Source organism: Heterodontus francisci, chromosome 5 (assembly GCF_036365525.1).
Source record: "Heterodontus francisci isolate sHetFra1 chromosome 5, sHetFra1.hap1, whole genome shotgun sequence".
Lineage (NCBI taxonomy): Eukaryota > Metazoa > Chordata > Chondrichthyes > Heterodontiformes > Heterodontidae > Heterodontus > Heterodontus francisci.
Genome location: NC_090375.1, coordinates 186,923,854 through 186,945,534, shown reverse-complemented (window position 1 = coordinate 186,945,534; position 21,681 = coordinate 186,923,854). Strand labels below are relative to the sequence as shown.

Sequence of the window (21,681 nt, the reverse complement as noted above, 5' to 3'; positions counted from 1 at the left end):
CCTTGCAAATTTTTCCCCTTCGAGTCTTTAACCGATTCCCTTTTGTAAGTTACTATTGAATCTGCTTCTACTGCCCCCTTGGGCAGTGCATTTAAGATTGCAATGACTCACTGCATAAAAACAGTTTCCATGACCCACCACTGGTTCTTTTGCCAGTTATCTTAAATCTGTGTCTGCTAGTTACTGACCCTTCTGCCACTGAAAACAGTTCCTCCTTATTTACCTTGTAATTTTGAACACCTCTGTTCAGTCTTTCCTTAACTTTCTCTGCTCTAAGGAGAATAACTCGAGCTTTTCTAATCTCTCCACATTACTGAAGTCCCTCATACCTGGTGCCATTCTTTTAAATTCTTTTAGGGCGGCACAGTGGCGCAGTGGTTAGCACTGCAGCCTCACAGCTGCAGGGACCCGGGTTCGATTCTGGGTACTGCCTGTGTGGAGTTTGCAAGTTCTCCCTGTGTCTGCGTGGGTTTTCTCCGGGTGCTCCGGTTTCCTCCCACAAGCCAAAAGACTTGCAGGTTGGTAGGTAAATTGGCCATTATAAATTGTCACTAGTATAGGTAGGTGGTAGGGAAATATAGGGACAGGTGGGGATGTTTGGTAGGAATATGGGATTAGTGTAGGATTAGTATAAATGGGTGGTTGATGGTCGGCACAGACTCGGTGGGCCGAAGGGCCTGTTTCAGTGCTGTATCTCTAATCTAATCTAATCTAAATCTCTTCTGCACCCCACCTTGACAACCTTTCTACATCATGGGGCCCAGAATTGGATTCAGTACTCCAGCTAGGGCCTAACTGGTGATTTATAAATATTTAGCATAACTTCCTTGCTATCCTAACAAATATAAAGTTCTTTCTTTTGACACGTACATTTGTGCAGATTAGATTTGCCATTTCATTGAGTAAATGCCCTGAAGCTGAACTTTGATGAATTAGTCCTCCACCTTTCCTTTGGGGACACACTGATCAGAGGTTAATTTAACTGTTGGTGCGTTAATAAATCAGTCTTGTAGCATGATTGACTGTTGTTTTAGCCTTGCTTTTTCCTTAATCTTCATGGGCTTGCTTTACGGTGATGTGCAGTCTTTGATGAAGCAACTTGTTCTGATAAGGGATTGTTGAGTAATTGACTCTGGCTGAATGCACACAACATAATGGTGCTGCAGATTACATATGAGGAGATCTCACTAGAATAATTGCATTTGACTGTGTCTGCGGAAGACAGTAGAAGGGAGTGACATCCAATTCTAATTCGTGGGATATTCAGAAGTGTTTTTATTGTTCATCCTTGGGGCGTGGGCCTTTCTGGCTAGGTCAGCATTTATCGCCTATCCCTTGAGAAGGTGGTGATCAGCAGCCACCTACTTAGACCAATGCAGTCCATGTGGTGAAGGTTACATCCACAGTGCTGTTAGGGAGTGAATTCCAGGACTTGGACCCAGCAGCAGTGAAGGAACAGCAATATAGTTCCAGGTCAGGATGGTATGTGGCTTGGTTGGGAACTTGCAGGTGGTGGCGTTTCCATGCATCTGCTGCCCTTGTTTCCACAGGTTTGGAAGGTGCTGTTGAAGAAGCGTTGGTGTGTTGCTGCAGTGCACCTTGTAGATGGTACACAACGCAGCCACGTTGCATGCTTAACCAGCAGTTCAAGAATTGCTCTCCTGATGGTGGTCAGATTTATCCAGTCAGTAGCTGACCCATGAAAGGTTCCCAAGTCTTGTGCTGAGTTCAGCTAACTTTTCAGTAGGAGTGCTACAGTAAGGCTCAGCACTGGTAGGAGAGGGAAATCAGAAAGTGTTCCTGCTCCTTATCACTCCCTATTGGCCCTTGCTGGAAGTACATGCATGTGCAGAAGTCGGGGGAAGGTGGGATAGGGCTGAGCTCTGATACCACCCATGATGCAATAGCCTGCTGACACACAGTGCATAGGTTCGAAGATAAATACTGGGCATTTGAACAAAGTAAGATTGAGATGATTGTTTTATGAGGAGGGATTGACTGGACTGGGCCTATATTTCCTGGAGTTTAGAAGAACGAGAGGTGATCTCATTGAAACATATAAAAGGGGCTTGACAGGTAGATGGTGAGATGTGTCACAGTCTTAGAATAAGGAGTCAGCTATTTAGAACGATTCTCCACAAAGTTGGTGATGCTGCTGAAGGTCAAAGACAAATGGCTTTTGTTCGAGGTGGTCATTACCTGGCCCTTATGTAATACATCAGCCCAAGTTTGGATGTTATCCAGGCCCTGCTGCAGGCTGGCAAGGGATGTTTCATTATTGGAGGAGCTGTGAATGGAAAAGAACATTGGTATTTTTAGAAAATAGCCCACTCCTGACATTATGATGGAGGGAAAGTCAGTGATGAAGTGCTGAAAATGGTTAGGCTGAGGATACTTCCCTGAGGAATGTCTGCAGTAATAGCCTGCGTTGAATAATGATTGGCCTTGGACAACTTCCTTTTGAGTCAGGTTTGATTCCAGCTACTGGAGGGTTTTCCTTTGACCCTCAATTCAAATTTTGCTACGACTCCTTCATACTTTATTTGGTCAACTGCTGCCTTGATGTCGATGGGCAGCCACTCTCACCTCTCCTGTGGCATTCAGCTCTTTTGTCCATGTCTGGATCAAGGCAGTGACAAGGTCAGGAGCCAGGTGGTTCTGGTGGAAGTCAAATTGAGCATCTGTGAGCAGGCTACTGACGTTGGTATCGCCTGCTGGCACTAATGATTAACTGCTTTCATCAACGTCTGTCTTGGTTCAGTGAGTCAGAACGTCATGGGTTCAAGCCCCTCTCCAGAGACTTGAGCATGTAATTTAAGCTGACATGTTAGTACAGCGCAGAGGGAGTGCTGCATTGTCTTTCAAACAAGGCACTAAACCAAGACCTTGTCTGCCCTTAGATCAACATTAAAGATCCCAAAACACTACTTGGCGAAGAGTATGGCGTTCTTCCTGATCATTTATCTCATTGCCATTTTGGGATCTTGCTGCCCCAAAGTGGATGCCTCTTTATCCATAAATTACAACAGTAAAATTACTTAATTGGTGGTGAAACACTGAGACTTGCTGATGTCTTGAATTCTTGCTTTTATTACCAATAACTGGAAGAATTTGTGAGGGCAGTAATTGGCCGGGTTAAATCATTGACCAGAAGCTCAGCCGCACCAACCATATCAACACCATGAGAGAGAGAGAGCGCAGTGGGAGCAGAGCTTTAAAAAGCGCACCAAGAAATCGGAGGCCAGAGAGAGAGAGCAGCGGGAGCAGGAGGAAAAAAACTGAAAAATGACATTGGGTGACGTCACAGACGACAGAGAGAGTAGAACAGAAGCAGCTGGGTTCAGCATACCGGTAAAGTTTTAATTTAATTTCATCGAAAGCAATCAAATATAAAGTAAGACTTGATTGATTTATTCGTATATAAACTAAAAACTAAAGCGGATTTGATAACTTATCATACAGAGAGAGAGAGAAACCAACAGGGAGTGTATTTGCTCGATTCAGACAACTTAATAAGCTATATTAAGTATTATTAGGGTTTATCAGTATTTGTAAGGTTTACTAATAGTACTATGGTTTATTAGTATTGGCAAAGCCTTATTAGCATTGGTAAGGTCTATTACCAGTAGGAAGGTCGACATATCTGTGTAATCAAGAGAAGTATAATGTTAGTTGAAGGTGGTACTAGCATTTAATAAGCACAATAAATTCTACGATACGTAGGAATTATTCTAAGTTAATTAAAAAAGTCATGAAAGTAAATTAACTAATAGCGTAAATAACAATGGCAGGACAGTTGTTATGTTGCAGCTGTGGTATGTGGGAGCTCCTGGATGCCAAGGTGATCCAGGACAAATACGTCTGCAGAAAGTGTAAGCAGCTAGAGGAATTCTGGATCAGGATTATTGATCTGGAAGCTGAACTGCAAGGGAGGAAATACCTGGGCACTTTGTTCCAGAGGACGGTCACACGTCATAGAACAAGGTCATCTGTTTTGTTCTGCAGTGAGGAACAGGAGGATGTGACCGTGCGTGAGGCAGGTAACAGGACCGAGCAGACAGTAGTGGAGGAGCCTCAGACTTTGCAATTGTCAAACAGGTTTGAGGTGCTCTCAACCTGTGTGGATGAAAGCCAGGTCTGCAAGGTGGATGAGCAGACTGGCCATGGCACTGTGATACAGGAAGCCATTCAAGTGGAGGGAGCAAAAAGGAATGTAGTGGTGGTAGGGGATTGTATAGTGAAGAGAATTGACACTGTTCTGTGCAGCCAAGAGCGTGAGTCCAGAAGGCTGTGTTGCCTGCCCAGTGCCAGGGTTCGGGACATCTGCTCAGGGCTGGACAGGAATTTGGAATGGGAGGGGGAGGATCCAATTGTCATGGTCCATGGAGGTTCCAATGACATACGTAGGACTAGGAAAGAGGGTATGCTTAGACAGTATGAGGAGTTAGGCAACAAATTGAAGAGCAGAACCTCAGGGTAATAATCTCTATTATTACCTGAGCCACGTGCCAATTGGCAGAGGGCACATAAAAGATTAGTGAAATGAATACCTGGTGTGGGAGAAGTGGGTTTCAGTTCATGGGGCACTGGCACCAATACTGGGGAAAGTAGGGGCTGTACCATTGGGATGGTCTGCACCTGAACCGTGCTGGGACCAGTGTTCTCGCAAACTGTATAACTAGGGTAGTAGAGAGGGCTTTAAACTAAACAAGGGTGGAGATGGATCAAGCTTGGATAGATGTAGCAAATCAAGGGGTTGAGTCAAGGCAGGATAGCAGAATAGTAATATGAGAAGTGAAGGTCAGAGAATGGCAGGAAGGGACAGAGAAAAAACCTAAGAGAACACCAACAGTCAAGACTAGATGTTACAAAGATAACAAAGACAAAATTAAAGGCTCTGTATCTGAATGCATGGAGCATTCATAACAAAGTAGACGGACTGATCGCGCTCATTGAACTAAATAAATACAATCTGAAAGCCATTACAGAGACATGGCTGCAGGGTGACCAGGATTGGGTCCTCATTATTGAGGAGTATATAACATTCAAGAAAAATAGGAAGCTAGTTAAAGGTGGAGGGGTAGCGCTGTTAATCAAGGATGGCATTGATGCAATAGTTAGAGATGACCTTGGTTCAGGAGATTGGGATGTAGAATCGATTTGGGTGGAGATGAGGAATAGTAGGGGAAAGACGTCACTAGTGGGAGTGGTTTCTTCTTTTCTTTTGGGCCTCCTTATCTCGAGAGACAATGGATACGCGCCTGGAGGTGGTCAGTGGTTTGTGAAGCAGCGCCTGGAGTGGCTATAAAGGCCAATTCTGGAGTGACAGGCTCTTCCACAGGTGCTGCAGAGAAATTTGTTTGTTGGGGCTGTTGCACAGTTGGCTCTCCCCTTGCGCCTCTGTCTTTTTTCCTGCCAACTACTAAGTCTCTTCGACTCGCCACAATTTAGCCCTGTCTTTATGGCTGCCCGCCAGCTCTGGCGAATGCTGGCAACTGACTCCCACGACTTGTGATCAATGTCACACGATTTCATGTCGCGTTTGCAGACGTCTTTATAACGGAGACATGGACGGCCGGTGGGTCTGATACCAGTGGCGAGCTCGCTGTACAATGTGTCTTTGGGGATCCTGCCATCTTCCATGCGGCTCACATGGCCAAGCCACCTCAAGCGCCGCTGACTCAGTAGTGTGTATAAGCTGGGGATGTTGGCCGCTTCAAGGACTTCTGTGTTGGAGATATAGTCCTGCCACCTGATGCCAAGTATTCTCCGAAGGCAGCGAAGATGGAATGAATTGAGACGTCGCTCTTGGCTGGCATACGTTGTCCAGGCCTCGCTGCCGTAGAGCAAGGTACTGAGGACACAGGCCTGATACACTCGGACTTTTGTGTTCCGTGTCAGTGCGCCATTTTCCCACACTCTCTTGGCCAGTCTGAACATAGCAGTGGAAGCCTTACCCATGCGCTTGTTGATTTCTGCATCTAGAGACAGGTTACTGGTGATAGTTGAGCCTAGGTAGGTGAACTCTTGAACCACTACCAGAGCGTGGTCGCCAATATTGATGGATGGAGCATTTCTGACATCCTGCCCCATGATGTTCGTTTTCTTGAGGCTGATGGTTAGGCCAAATTCATTGCAGGCAGACGCAAACCTGTCGATGAGACTCTGCAGGCATTCTTCAGTGTGAGATGTTAAAGCAGCATCGTCAGCAAAGAGGAGTTCTCTGATGAGGACTTTCCGTACTTTGGACTTCGCTCTTAGACGGGCAAGGTTGAACAACCTGCCCCCTGATCTTGTGTGGAGGAAAATTCCTTCTTCAGAGGATTTGAACGCATGTGAAAGCAGCAGGGAGAAGAAAATCCCAAAAAGTGTGGGTGCGAGAACACAGCCCTGTTTCACACCACTCAGGATAGGAAAGGGCTCTGATGAGGAGCCACCATGTTGAATTGTGCCTTTCATATTGTCATGGAATGAGGTGATGATACTTAGTAGCTTTGGTGGACATCCGATCTTTTCTAGTAGTCTGAAGAGACCACGTCTGCTGACGAGGTCAAAGGCTTTGGTGAGATCAATGAAAGCAATGTAGAGGGGCATCTGTTGTTCACGGCATTTCTCCTGTATCTGACGAAGGGAGAACAGCATGTCAATAGTCGATCTCTCTGCACGAAAGCCACACTGTGCCTCAGGGTAGACGCGCTCGGCCAGCTTCTGGAGCCTGTTCAGAGCGACTCGAGCAAAGACTTTCCCCACTATGCTGAGCAGGGAGATTCCACGGTAGTTGTTGCAGTCACCGCGGTCACCTTTGTTTTTATAGAGGGTGATGATGTTGGCATCGCGCATGTCCTGGGGTACTGCTCCCTCGTCCCAGCACAGGCATAGCAGTTCACGTAGTGCTGAGAGTATAGCAGGCTTGGCACTCTTGATTATTTCAGGGGTAATGCTGTCCTTCCCAGGGGCTTTTCCGCTGGCTAGGGAATCAATGGCATCACTGAGTTCCGATTTGGTTGGCTGTATGTCCAGCTCATCCATGACTGGTAGAGGCTGGGCTGCATTGAGGGCAGTCTCAGTGACAGCATTCTCCCTGGAGTACAGTTCTAGGTAGTGCTCAACCCAGCGGTCCATCTGTTTGCGTTGGTCAGTGATTATGTCCCCCGATTTAGATTTGAGGGGGGTGATCTTCTTGATGGTTGGCCCAAGAGCTCTCTTCATGCCATCATACATTCCTCTGATGTTTCCGGTGTCTGAGGCCAGCTGAATATGACTGCATAGGTGTTGCCAGTAGTCGTTTGCGCAACGCCTAGCTGTTCTTTGTGCAGTACTTCTGGCTGCTTTAAGTGCTGCGGATGTTAAATCGCTGGGGGCTTTCTTGTAGTTCAAAAGTGCAATGCGCTTAGCGGCTATGACAGGTTCCAGCTCTTCATTATGAGATTGAAACCAGTCTGCATTTCTCTTCGCACTTTTGCCGTAGGTGGTCAAAGCTGACTCATAGATGGCGTCTCTGATGTGGGCCCACTTGGTCTCAGCATCCCCTGTGGGAGTGTTTTGAAGGGCTGTTACAAGTGAATTTAGAAATTTTTGTAACAGCTGTGGGTGAGAAATTCTGCTCGTGTTGATGCGCGGGTGGCCCTTCTGCTTGGAATGATGCAACTTCTTTGGTCTGAGTCTAACCTTGCTGCACACCAGGGAGTGGTCGGTGTCGCAGTCCGCACTGTGGAAGCTGCGTGTGATTTGAACACTGTTTAAGGCGGCTCGCCTTGTGACAATGAGGTCTAGCTGGTGCCAACGACGTGATCTTGGGTGCCTCCATGAAACCTGGTGACAGGGTTTAGTGTGAAAGAACGAGTTGGTGATGCAGAGGTTATGATAGCTACACAACTCAAGCAGTCTCTGCCCGTTCTCATTCATCCTTCCAACGCCATAGCGCCCAAGGCAGGAGGGCCATGAGTCATGGTCGGCCCCAACCCTGGCATTAAAGTCCCCCAGCAGGAATAGGTGTTCGGTGTTGGGGATGCTGCTAATGATGTTATGGAGTTGTTCATAGAACTGGTCTTTAGCTTCAGGTGCGGAACAGAGTGTTGGAGCATAGATGCTGAGTAGGTGTACTGGACCAGAGGTGGTGAGCAGTCGGATGGACAGTATGCGTTCCGAGCCATTTGAGGGAGGCTCTATCATGCTGAGCAAGGAGTTTCTGATGGCGAAGCCCACTCCATGTTGTCTTGGTTCTTCAGGATCCCTGCCCTAGAGTGGTTTACAGGCCCCCTAATAGTAACCACAGTGTAGGACAAAGTGTCCAAGAAGAAATATTGGGTGCTTGTGATGAAGGGACAGCAATAATCATGGATGATTTTAATCAACATATAAACTGGAAAAATCAGATTGGCAATAGTAGCCTGGATGAGGAGTTCATAGAATGCTTTTGAGATAATTGCTTCCAGCAGCACATTCTGGAACCAACCAGAGAGCAGGTTATATTAGACTTGGTATTGTGTAACGTGACAGTATTAATTAATGACCTCAGAGTAAAGGCACCTCTAGGTAGCTGCGACCACAATATGTTTGAATTTTACATTCAGTTTGAAAGAGAGAAGAGTGGATCTAAGACTAGTATTTTAAACTTAAATAAGGGCAACTATGTGGGCATAAAAGCCGAGCTAGCTAGTTACTAGGCTGGGAGATAGATCAGTAGAGAAGCAGTGGAAGACATTTAAGGGGATATTTCAGTATACTCAGAATAAGTATATTCTTACTTTAAAGAAAAATTCTAAGCAGAGGACCCACCATCCGTGGTTAACTAAAGAAGTTAAGGAAAGCATCAAACTTAAGGAAGGATCATATGCTTGTGCAAAGATGACTGGTCAGAATATCAAGAACGGCAGTGAATGACTAAAAAGTTAATCAGAAGAAAGAAATTAGAATATGAGAGGAAGCTAGCTAGAAATGTAAAAATGGATAGCAAGAGTTTCTACAGGTATTTAAAAAGGAAAAGAGTAAGTAAAGTGAGTGCTTGTCCTCTAGAGAGTGAGAATGGGGAGTTAATAGTAGATAATAAGGAAATGGTGGATGAAATGAACAAATATTTTGCTTCTGTCTTCACTATAGAGGATACAAAAAACATTCCAGTAATAGCTGTAAATCAGGAAGTGGAAGGAAGAGAGGAAATTGGTGAAATTACAATCACCAGGCAAGCGGTGTTAATGCAACTAATGGAGCTGCGGGCTGACAGGTCCCCGGGTCCTGATGGTCTTCATCCTAGGGTCTTAAAAGAGGTGGCTAATGAGGTTGGTGTTAATTTTTCAAAATTTGCTAGATTCTGGAAAGGTTCCATCAGACTGGAAAGTCGCAAATATTCAAGATGGGGGGCGATGTTGGGGGGGGGCAGTGGCGGTGCGGCGGGGAGACAGAAAACAGGTAACTATAGGCCAGATACCTGTCGTGGGGAAGGGGTTAGAATCGATCATTAAGGAGGCTGTAGCTGGGCACTTAGAAGAACTCAAGGTAATCGGGAATAGTCAGCATGGTTTTGTGAAAGGGAAATCATGTTTAACCAGTTTGTTGGAGTTCTTTGAAGGAGTAACATGCGTTATGGATAAAGGGGAGCCCATTGACGTACTGTATGTACTTGGATTTCTAGAAATTATTTGACAAGGTGCCACATAAAAGGTTATTGTGCAAAGTAGGAGCTCATGGTGTAGGGGGTAACATATTAGCATGGATAGAAGATTGGCTGGCTGACAGAAAACAGAGAGTATGCATAAATGGGTCCTTTTCTGATTGGCAGGATGTGACGAATGGAGTCCCGCAGGGATATGTGCTGAGGCATCAACATTTTACAATTTATATTAATGACTTAGATGAGGGGAGCAATGGCATGGCAGCTAAATTTGTAGATGACACAAAGATAGGTAGGAAAGTAAGTTGTGAAGAGGACATAAGGAGGTTGCAGACTGATATAGGTAGGTTGAGTGAGTGAGCAAAAATCGAGCAGATGGAGTATAATGTGGGAAAATGTGAAGTTGTTCACTTTGGCAGGAAGAATAAAAAAGCGGGGTATTACTTAGACGGAGAACGACTGCAGAATTCCGAAGTGCAGAGGGATCGAGGTGTTTTCTAGTGCTTGAGTCACAAAAAGTCAGTATGCAGGTAATAAAGAAGGCTAATGGAATGCTATCCTTTATTATGAGAGGAATTGAAAGTAAAAGTAAGGATGCTTCAGCTATACAGGGCATTGGTGAGACCACATCTCAAATACTATGTGCAGTTTTGGTCTCCTTATTTAAGGAAGGATGTGAACGCGTTGGAGGCGGTTCAGAGTTGATTTACTAGATCGATACCTGGAATGAGCGGGTTGTCTTATGAGGAAAGGTTGGACAGACTGGGCTTGTTTTCACTGGAGTTCAGAAGAGTGAGGGGAGACTGGATTTGAAGTATATAAGATCCTGAACGGTCTTGACAAGGTGGATGTGGAGAGAATGTGAGTGAGTTCAGAACTAGGGGGCACTGTTTTAAAAGTAGGGGTCACTCTTTTCAGACAGAGATGAGGAGAAATGTTTTCTCTGAGGGTTGTGCGACTTTGGAATTCTCTGCGTCAGAAGGTGGTGGAGGCGGGGTCATTGAATATTTTTAAGGTGGAGGTAGATAGATTCTTGTTAAGTAAGGGAATCGAAGATTATCGGAGGTAGATGGGAGTGTGGAATTCGAGACAGATACAGATCAACCATGATCTTATTAAATGGCGGAGCAGGCTCAACAGGCTGAATGGCTGACTTCTGCTGCTAATTCGTGTGGTATGGTATGACTACATGAGCATGGCAGATGTAGAGTACTCTGTGTTGAGTGACTCACTCCCTGATCCCCCACTATCCACAACGTTCAAGTCAAGAGTGTGATGGAATACTTAGCACTCACCTGGATGGGTACAGTTGCAACAACAGTCAAGCAGCTGAATACCTCCAGGACAGAGAAGTTGGCTTGATTGCTGCCATTGCCATTGAACTCAATATTTACCCCCCTCCACTGCCAGCGCACTGTGGCTGCAGGCTGTAAAAAGTACTGGATGCACTGCAGAAACTCTCAAAGGTTATCTTGACAACACTTCCCTGCTCTGTGACCTTGATTACCAGAAAGGACTGGCAGCAATGTTGTGGGCACACCATTCAGTTCCAGGCTCCCTACCACACACTATACTAACTTCGACAAAGCAGTTGCTCCTTTATTAATGTTAAGTAGGAGATTTCACAAAACTGAGCCAACGCCATCGTGGGGCTGTCGTCATCACAGCGATTCAAGGAAAATAACCTCCATGGGTGTTTTCCTGTCCACTACTTTAGACCCCTCCAAAAAAAAAAAAGTCACTTAAGTTTGTCAGGCATGACTGACCCTTTTTAAATCCCTGCTGGCTGTCTGGTCAGCTGAAAACTTTCAATGTGCTCAGTCCGTCTATCCTTAATCAAAGGCTGTAGTAATTTCCCAACAACAGATGGTAGGCTAACCAGTCTATTCTTCTCTGGTTTCTCTCTGTCTTTTGTTTTCATTTTGATTTTTTTTTTATAAAGGAACTATATCTTAGGGCAACTAGGGATGAGCAATAACTAAACCATGGCTACAGTGTGCGCCATCCTCAAGATGCACTTCAGCAACTTGCCAAAACTTCTTTGACAGCACCTCCCAAACCTGTGGTCTCTACTGCCGAGAAGGACAAGAGCAAAAGGCACATCAGAACACGACCATCTCCAAGTTCAAGGCGGCGACTCACCACCACCTTCTCAAGGGCAACTAGGGCTGGGTAATAAATGCTGGTCTAGCCAGTACTGCCCACATTCTGAGAGCAAACATTCTTTTAGCAAAAAAGGTTAGAGAGAGAAACCGATGATTAGCTCAACATGTTAAGGGGGACAGATAGAGTAGATGGAAGCTATTTCTGCTGATTTCTTTTTTTAATTCATTCATGGGATATGGGTGTCGCTGAATAGGCCAGCATTTATTGCCCATCCCTAATTGCCCTTGAGAAGGTGGTGGTGAGCTGCCTTCTTGAACCACTGCAGTCCATGGGAGGTAGGTACACCTACAGTGCTGTTAAGAAGGGAGTTCCAGGATTGTGACCCAGTTGACAGTGAAGAAACGGCAATATAGTTCCAAGTCAGGATGGTGTGTGACTTGGAGGGGAACTTGCAGGTGGTGGTATTCCCATGCATTTTCTGCCCTTGTCCTTCTGGTTGGTAGAGGTCACGGGTGTGGAAGGTGCTGTCTAAGGAGCCTTGGTGCTTTGCTGCAGTGCATCTTGTAGATGGTACACACTGCTGCCACTGTGCATCGCTGGTGGAGGGAGTGAATGTTTGTGGATGGGATGCCAATCAAGCGGACTGCTTTGTTCTGGATGGTGTCGAGCTTTTTGAGTGTTGTTGGAGCATCCATCCAGGCAAGTGGAGAGTATTCCATCACACTCCTGACTTGTGCCTTGTAGATGGTGGACAGCCTGCTATACTCTCAGCACTACATGAAATGCTATGCCTGTGCTGGGACGAGGGAGCAGTACCACAGGACATGCACGATGCCAATATCATCACCCTCTATAAAAACAAAGGTGACTGCAACAACTACCGTGGAATCTCCCTGCTCAGCATAGTGGGGAAAGTCTTCACTCGAGTCGCTCTGAACAGGCTCCAGAAGCTGGCCGAGCGCGTCCACCCTGAGGCACAGTGTGGCTTTCGTGCAGAGAGATCGACCGTTGACATGCTGTTCTCCCATCGTCAGATACAGGAGAAATGCCGTGAACAACAGATGCCCCTCTACATTGCTTTCATTGATCTCACCAAAGCCTTTGACCTCGTCAGCAGACGTAGTCTCTTCAGACGACTAGAAAAGATTGGATGCCCACCAAAGCTATTAAGTATCATCACCTCATTCCATGACAATATGAAAGGCACAATTCAACATGGTGGCTCCTCATCAGAGCCCTTTCCTATCCTGAGTGGCGTGAAACAGGGCTGTGTTCTCGCACCCACACTTTTTGGGATTTTCTTCTCCCTGCTGCTTTCACATACGTTCAAGTCCTCTGAAGAAGGAATTTTCCTCCACACAAGATCAGGGGGCAGGTTGTTCAACCTTGCCCATCTAAGAGCGAAGTCCAAAGTACGGAAAGTCCTCATCAGAGAACTCCTCTTTGCTGACGATGCTGCTTTAACATCTCACACTGAAGAATGCCTGCAGAGTCTCATCGACAGGTTTGCGTCTGCCTGCAATGAATTTGGCCTAACCATCAGCCTCAAGAAAACAACCATCATGGGGCAGGACGTCAGAAGTGCTCCATCCATCAATATTGACGACCACGCTCTGGAAGTGGTTCAAGAGTTCACCTAACTAGGCTCAACTATCACCAGTAACCTGTCTCTAGATGCAGAAATCAACAAGCGCATGCGTAAGGCTTCCACTGCTATGTCCAGACTGGCCAAGAGAGTGTGGGAAAATGGCGCACTGACATGGAACATAAAAGTCCGAGTGTATCAGGCCTGTGTCCTCAGTACCTTGCTCTATGGCAGCGAGGCCTGGACAACATATGTCAGCCAAGAGCGACGTCTCAATTCATTCCATCTTCGCTGCCTCCGGAGAATACTTGGCATCAGGTGGCAGGACCGTATCTCCAACACAGAAGTCCTCGAGGCGGCCAACATCCCCAGCTTGTACACACTACTGAGTCAGCGGCGCTTGAGATGTCTTGGCCATGTGAGCCATATGGAAGATGGCAGGATCCCCAAAGACACATTGTACAGCGAGCTCGTCACTGGTATCAGACCCACCGGCCGTCCATGTCTCCGCTTTAAAGACGTCTGCAAACGCGACATGAAATCCTGTGACATTGATCATAAGTCGTGGGAGTCAGTTGCCAGCGTTCGCCAGAGCTGGCAGGCAGCCATAAAGACAGGGCTAAAATGTGGCGAGTCTAAGAGACTTAGTAGTTGGCAGGAAAAAAGACAGAAACGCAAGGGGCGAGCCAACTGTGCAACAGCCCCGACAAACAAATTTCTCTGCAGCACCTGTGGAAGAGCCTGTCACTCTAGAATTGGCCTTTATAGCCACTCCCAGGCACTGCTTCACAAACCACTGACCACCTCCAGGCGCATATCTAATGTCTCTCGAGATAAGGAGGCCCAAAAAAAAAGGAGCTGCACCCATCCAGGCAAGTGGAGAATATTCCATCACACTCCTGACTTGTGCCTTGTAGATGGTGGACAGGCTTTGGGGAGTCAGGAGGTGAGTACTTGCCACAGGATTCCTAGCCTCTGATCTGCTCTTGTTGCCACGGTATTTATATGGCTACTCCAGTTCAGTTTCTGGTCAATGGTAATCCCTAGGATGTTGATGGTGGGGGATTCTGCGATGGTATTGCCATTGAATGTCAAGGGGAGATGGTTAGATTCTCTCTTGTTGGAGATGGTCATTGCCTGGCACTTGTATGGCACGAATGTTACTTGCCACTTATCAGCCCAAGCCTGGATATTGTCCAGATCTTGCTGCATTTCTACACGGACTGCTTCAGTATCTGAGGAGTCGCGCATGTTGCTGAACATTGTGCAATCATCAGCGAACATCCCCACTTCTGACCTTATGATTGAAGGAAGGTCATTGATGAAGCAGCTGAAGATGTTTGGGACTTGGACACTACCCTGAGGAACTCCTGCAGTGATGTCCTGGAGCTCAGATGATTGACCTCCAACAACCACAGCCATCTTCCTTTGCACTCGGTATGACTCCAACCAGCGGAGAGTTTTCCCCCTGATTCTCATTGACTTCAGTTTTACTCGGGCTCCTTGGTGCCATACTCGGCCAAATGCTGCCTTGATGTCAAAGGCAGTCACTCTCACCTCACCTCTTGAGTTCAGCTCTTTTGTTCATGTTTGAACTAAGGCTGTAATGAGGTCAGGAGCTGAGTGGCCCTGGCGGAACCCAAACTGAGCATCACTGAGCAGGTATTGCTAAGCAAGTGCCGCTCGATGGCACTGTTGATTTCACCTTCCATCACTTTACTGATGATTGAGAGTAGACTGATGGGGCGGTAATTGGCCAGGTTGGACTTGTCCTGCTTTTTGTGTACAGGACGTACCTGGGCAATTTTCCACATTGCAGGGTAGATGCCAGTGTTGTAGCTGATTAGGGAATCTCAGACAAGGGGACAAAGCCTAAAAATTAGAGCCAGGGCTTTCAGGAGTGAAATTAGGAAACACTTCTCCACGCAAAGAGTGACAGAATTTTAGCACTCTCTTCCGCAAACAGCAATTGATGTTGTCTCAATTGTTAATTCTGTAGCTGATATTCATAAATTTGTGTTAACCGAAGGGATTACGGAATATGGGGCAAAGGCAGGCATGTGGACTTCGGTCACAGATCAGTCATGATCCCATTGAATGGTGAAACAGGCTTGAGGGACTAAACAGCTCCTCCTGTTCCTATGTTCCCCTCCTAATCATACACCATCCTGACTTGGAAATGCATCGGCCATTCCTTCACTGTTGCTGGGTGAAAATCTGGAACTGCTTCCCTAACAGCACTGTGTGTTTACCAATACTACACAGACTGCAGTGTTTCAAGAAGGCAGCTGACCAGCACCTTCTCGGGGCAATTAGGGATGGGCAACAAATATTGGCCTTGCCAGTGACACCCACATCCGGAGAACAAATGTTTTTAATAAGCAAAATAAAAAAAGTGCTGGGTGCAGCTGTTTGTGACCAAAAGTTATCTGTCTTCGTTCAGTTGGAATCATTTCAGTTGACCTCGGCGCACCTTGATAGGGAGGGAATGATTAACAGGGATTCCAGTGGGCCCTGTAGCAAAGTGTGTCTGCGTGTTTGTCTCACAAATACACCGGAACATCCAGCTTGTTCTCTGGGGAGGGTCGGGGTTGCAAGAGAGAAAAATAGTGGCAGAAGTACAAAAAAAAATAAAGCCAATTGATATACAATACATAGGTAGCAAGAGTACAGGTTACATTGAGATATTAATGTAATATTGTAATACACCGGGTCTGGTTGTAAGGAGCCTGTAGACTTAAATGCTCACAGTTGTTTCACACGTTTGACAAGAAGTTACATAATATGGCAAGCTGCTGCCATGTCTTTTTAAGTTAAGGTTAGTGTGCTGTCCTAACATAGAAATAATGAAAGGGGATCTCTTGTTCTGTCGCTCCTGTGATGTTTTTGAGCATCCAAGTCAGGATGGTGTGTGATTTGGAGGGGAACATAGGAACAATATTTCACTATTGCAGATTGAAGTTGATCTATCAGCGGTTAAATGTAGAACATGAATTTTCTGCGCAAAAAGAAAATGCTGCAGTTTTGAATCTGTTCTAGAAATCTGTTGTCTCAGATATGCGAATTGAAATCCTCCTGAGCAGTCTGGACTCTTAAAGAATTTATACATGTGAAGTACTGCATTTTTATGAAGGTTTTTTTAAATGTTCTTTGGGGACACAACACTGCGTAATTAACTTAACTGAAAGGATTTTTATACAATGAGATCAGTAATCTCCTTGATTGGGCAATATGAAGACCTCTTTCAGACCGTTTTATTATTGTGCACTGCTGCAGATATTGTTTTCCTAAACAAATTGCATGATATATGATATAAAACAATTTGTACTTTATTGTGAGTTTTTTCCCAGCAATTTTCAAAACACAAACATGCACCCCCCCCCCCCCCAGCCTTCCTGTGTATTCTGCCCAATTTAACAGTTGGCAGCTGCAGTGATCCTTGCTATTTTGGCCTGAATGCTGTGCTATCTACTGTGTACACACAATTAAATTTTAAAGCAAAAAAAATCCATTAGATAAATTACTCTTTGATTTAAATGAACAAAAACTTAATTATTTCATACTGGCTCTAATGATCCTAATGATTGTTGTTGCTCCAAGTGCTTTGATTTAAAAGCTGGAACCAGAGCATCAAAGGAATTAGATACTTATTTTTAATCAGTTTGCATAAATGGACGATTTTCTTCATAGTCCTTTTTTTTTAAAGTAAATATTATTTCAAAATGTTAGCCATGGCTTAATGGTAGCTCTCTTGCCTCTCATTTAAAAGGACGTGGATTCACTCCAGACACTTGAGTCCAAAATCTAGACTGACAGTCCAGTGCAGCACCGAGGGAGTGCGGCACTGTTGGTAGTGTTAATTATATGTCAATTGAGTTTAATTATTTACAGATGGAGTGCATTAATTGAAGTTTCACTTGAGCAGATATAAAGGGGCACTTACTGAAACTGGCTTGTGGTTGAGTTAGGAGGTGTATGCTTGTAATGTTTCATTCTGTAAATAAATGTAAGGCTGAATAAAGATTGGCTGCAGAATCAGCCTTCATCAGAACATAGGAGCAGGAATAGGCCATTCACCCATCGAACCTGCCCCAACATTCAATATGTTTGTCATTTGTGTTTAGAAATCTGTCAATCTCCGCTTTAAACATACTGAATAACTAAGCTTCCACAAGCCTCTGGGGTAGAGAATTCCAAAGATTCACAACCCTCTGAGTAAAGAAATTTCTCCTCATCTCTGTCTTATGGGGCTTCCCCCTTATTTTGAAATTGTGACCCCTGGTTCCAGGCGCCCCAACCTGGGGAAACATCTTACCTCCATCTACCCTGTCTATCCCTTGAAGTATTTTGTAGGTTTCAATGAGATCACCTCTCATTCTTTGAAACTCTATAGAATACAGACCCAGTTTCCCCAATCTCTCTTCATAGGACAGTCCCGCCATCCCGGGAACAAGTCTTGTGAACTTCGTTGCATGCCCTCAATGGCAATAATATCCTTCCTAAGGTAAGGGGACCAAAACTGCTCACAGTATTCCAGTTGCGGTTTAACCAAGGTTCTGTACAATTGAAGCAAGACATCACTACTCTTGTACTCAAATCCTCTTGCGATAGAGGCTAACATACCATTAGCCTTCCTAATTGCTTGCTGCACCTGCATGTTAGCTTTCAGTGACTTATTGACCAGGACACCCAGGTCCCTTTGTACATCTGCACTTTCTAATCTCTTACCATTTAAGAAATACTCTGCACATCTATTCCTCCTACCAAAGTGGATAACCTCATATTTTTCCACATTATATTCCATCTGTCATATTCTTGCCCACTCACTAAACTAAGTCTGTCCAAATCCCCTTGAAGTCGCTTTGCATCTTCCTCACAACACACATTCCCACCTAGTTTTGTGTCATCTGCGAACTTGGAAATACTACGTTTGGTCCCCACATCCAAATCATTGATATATATTGTGAACAGCTGGGGCCCAAGCACTGATCCCTGCGGTACCCCACTAGTCACAGCCTGCAACGCGAGAATGACCCATTTATTCCTACTCTCTGCTTTCTGCCTGTTAACCAATCCTTAATCCATGCCAGTATATTGCCTCCTATCCCATGTGCTTTAATTTTGCTAACCAACCTCCTGTGGGGTCTTTATCAAAAGCCTTCTTAAAATCCAAGTATGCCGTGTCCATCGACTCCCCTTTATCAATTCTGTTAGTAACATCCTCAAAAAACTCCAACAGGTTCGTCAAACATGATTTCCCATTCATAAATTCATCTTGACTATGCCCAATCAGATCATTATTATCCATTTATCACATCCTTTAGAATAGATTCTAGTGTTTTCCCAACGACTGATGTAAGGCTAACAAGTCTGTAATTCCCTGTTTTCTCTCTCCCTCCCTTCTTAAATAGTGGGGTGACATTTGCGACCTTCCAATCTGCAGGAACTGCTCCAGAATCTGTAGAATTTTGGAAGATGATCACCAACGCATCCACGATCTCCATAGCTACCTCTTTCAACACGCTGAGATGTAGAATATCAGATCCTGGGGATTATCAACCTTCAGTCCCATTAATCTCTCCAATACAACCTTCTTACTAATACTAATTTCCTTCAATTCCTCATTCCCCATTCCTCCAATCCCTTGTATTTCTAATTCTGGGAGATTTCTTGTATCATCCTCAATGAAGACCGACACAAAGTAATCATTTAACTTCTCTGCCATTTCTCACCAACTGGTTTTCTGGAATAGAACAGGAGGTGTGCTGTCTTTCAGATGAGACGTTAAACCGAGGCTCCGTCTGTCCTCTCGGGTGGACTTAAAAGATCCTATTGCACCTTTTCAAGTAGAGCAGGGGAGTTCTCCCAAGTGTCCTGGTCAATATTTATCCATCAACCAACATCACAGACACAGATTATCTGGTCATTATCTCAATGCTGTTTGTGCAAACTTGCTGCATTTCCTATATTACAACAGTGACTACACTTCAAAAATACTTTATTGGCTGTGAAGAGCTTTGGGTCCTGACGTCATGAAGGGTGAAATTTATAGAATGATTACAGTTTTTCTACCCCATCGAGTAATGCATGAAGATGCTTCTTGAACAGCAACTAGCAACATCCTCTGGGGAAAACCTGAGTGCAAAGATCAGTCAAGACGGTAATTTGCAGGAGAGAACTCAATACTGCCTGATAACTGGATCACTTTGATCTTTCATTCTTTCTGAACAGCGTGCAAAAGTGCCATGTCTATTCCTTTTCTCTTCTGTGAAGTGTCTTGGGCCTATCTTTGGACATTATATCTGCTATATAAATATAGGCTGGTGTCCATGTATCAAAGAAATTGTGTTTTTGAATGGAAGGAGCTAATGTATGACCTCCGTCTGCAACTGGGAACAATCCAAGTAGTCTGGACCTCCTGCACAAAAGTTTGATTCCCAAATCTGTACTGAGTGATTTCGGATGGGGCATGGTGGAGGAACTGTAATGGCCTTTGTGACCTTGGGCCATGACACATCTCTCATTGTTCTTTCTCCGGAAGGCTAGTATGCACATGCATACACCAGAGGGACTTGAGTTATGTGGAGCAATTGGAGAAGCTGGGATTGTTCTCCTTAGAGCAGGGAAGGTTAAAGGGTGACCTAATTGAGGTACTCAAAATATGAGAGGCTTTGATAGAGTAAGTAGGGAGCAACTGTTCCCTCTGGCAATTGGGTCAGTAACCACAGGTCATAGGTTTAAAATAATTGACATAAGAACTAGAGGGGAAATGAGAAAAAAAAAGATCTGGAATGCATGGCCGGAATGGTGGAATCAGATTGCATAGGAACTTTCAAGAGGCAATTAGAGATGTACTTGAAGTGGGCTAATTTACAGGGTTATTGGAAATAAACTGGGACATGGGACAAATTGGACAACTCTTTCAAAGAGCCAGCAAAGGCACAAAGGGCCAAATGGCCACCTTTTGTGCTCTACGATTCTATGATTACCACCTGAATAAGGTTCTGCAGAGCTATTAGTGCCAATCAAAGCATAGCCATTGTGGAGGGCAGCATCTTGACAAGAGGGAGGGAACGCTGGGGGAAAACAGGACATTTGTTGTTTATTTCTTTCAATGTAAAGAGCTTTGATACATCTTCCAGTGCATGTGGGGTGCTGTTGAAATGCTCCATTTGTTAGAATTATGTCTGTAGATGGGGAATGACTTTCAATAAACATTTAATGAACAGACTCAAGTGGCTGAATGGCCTGCTCCTGTCCTTGTGTTCTCATTTGAATTTTTCCAAAATCTTGCTTTGTTTGAGATGGTGTAACAGGTGCAGGTCAAGGTCAGTTGCAGATGTATGGGAATATTCTATTGCTGTCGTGGAAACCATACATTCATGCAGTTTGTCTGAGCCTGTTGTTTCAGTGAATGACTCCATGATCTGATGCCTCCACAGATGAGCAACACTTGCTTCTTGCAAATTTTGGGAAATCAGGGACATCCAGCCCTTCATTTGCCCTTAGTTAATTTTAATAAATTAAAAATCTACATCCACAGTGGGGGGAGTTGTACGCCATGCAAATGCTGCTCCTTCACTGGGAGCACTGGATCAGAATCACCCCATTATGTCTCGTCATAGAGTAATACCGTACAGGAAAAGGCCATTCAACCCATTGTATCTGTGCTGGATCTTTGAACGATCTATTCGATTAGTCTGAATGCCCCCACTTTTGCCCCATAGCCCTGCAACTTTCTCCACCTCAAGTGGCGCAGTGGTTAGCACCGCAGCCTCACAGCTCCAGGGACCCGGGTTCAATTCTGGGTACTGCCTGTGTGGAGTTTGCAAGTTCTCCCTGTGACCATGTGGGTTTTCTCCGGGTGCTCCGGTTTCCTCCCACCACCAAAGTTTTGCAGGTGATAGGTAAATTGGCCATTGTAAATTGCCCCTAGTATAGGTAGGTGGTAGGGAATATGGGTGTAGTTAGGGTTAGTATAAATGGGTGGTTCTTGGTCGGCACAGATTCGGTGTGCCAAAGGGCCTGTTTCAGTGCTGTATCTCTAAATGAATAAATTCCCTTTTGAAAGTTACGAGTCAATCTGCTTTTATCATCCTTTCAGGCAGTGCATTCCAGATCATTAAAACTTTTGTTTTAAAAAGTTTTGTAAAAAGTTCTCCGCATCTGCCTGTTGGCTGTTTCCCAAATTACCTGAAATCTGTCCCCTCAGATTACCAATCCTTCTGCTAGTGGAGGCAATTTCTCCTTAGTTATCTCATCAAACACATCACATTTTTGAACACTTTTTATTCATTCCTGGGATGTGGGCATCGCTGGCCAGGCCAGCATTTATTGCTGGTGTGACAGGACATACCCGGGGATGGTGATGGCGGTGTCT

At 45.0% G+C, this 21,681-nt stretch overlaps 1 protein-coding gene across 2 annotated transcripts in view; it reads left to right on the top strand.

Moving 5' to 3' along the window:
- Window positions 1-21,681, top strand: part of ctdp1 (CTD (carboxy-terminal domain, RNA polymerase II, polypeptide A) phosphatase, subunit 1) — a 331,549-nt gene that overhangs the window by 214,414 nt on the left and 95,454 nt on the right. The gene's annotated exons all lie outside the window — the stretch shown is intronic.